Source organism: Mandrillus leucophaeus, unplaced genomic scaffold, assembly GCF_000951045.1.
Source record: "Mandrillus leucophaeus isolate KB7577 unplaced genomic scaffold, Mleu.le_1.0 Scaffold183, whole genome shotgun sequence".
NCBI classification, from domain to species: Eukaryota; Metazoa; Chordata; class Mammalia; order Primates; family Cercopithecidae; genus Mandrillus; species Mandrillus leucophaeus.
Genome location: NW_012101843.1, coordinates 2,423,801 through 2,424,220, shown reverse-complemented (window position 1 = coordinate 2,424,220; position 420 = coordinate 2,423,801).

The following is a 420-nucleotide window of genomic DNA, read 5'->3' as shown; positions in this document are numbered from 1 at the left end:
CGTAGTTTCCAGTGATTCTGTCCCAAGCTTCCAGTTTCTTCTCAAATCTTCAGATGGCTTAAGCTCCAGATCCTTTCCATTTCAGTTCCAGTGTCTGCCTGGTCTGGGCTAAATTCATGTTTGTGTGTGTGTGTGTGTGTGTGTGTGTGTGTGTGTGTCTAATCTGTGGAGAGCTATGCTACCCTTGTGAGACCAATGAAACCTCAGAAAATGTGTCCTATCCCAGGTCTAGTTTTGAAGTAGGCAGCTCCCTCAGGGCTCCTGAACATTCATAACACTGGAAGTGAGACTCCTATGTTGGAAATATTTAAAAATTCAGCTGAGCATGGTGGCTCACGCCTGTAATTCCAGCACTTTGGGAGGCTGAGGCAGGTGGATCACCTGAGGTCAGGAGTTCGAGACCAGCCTGGCCAACATAGT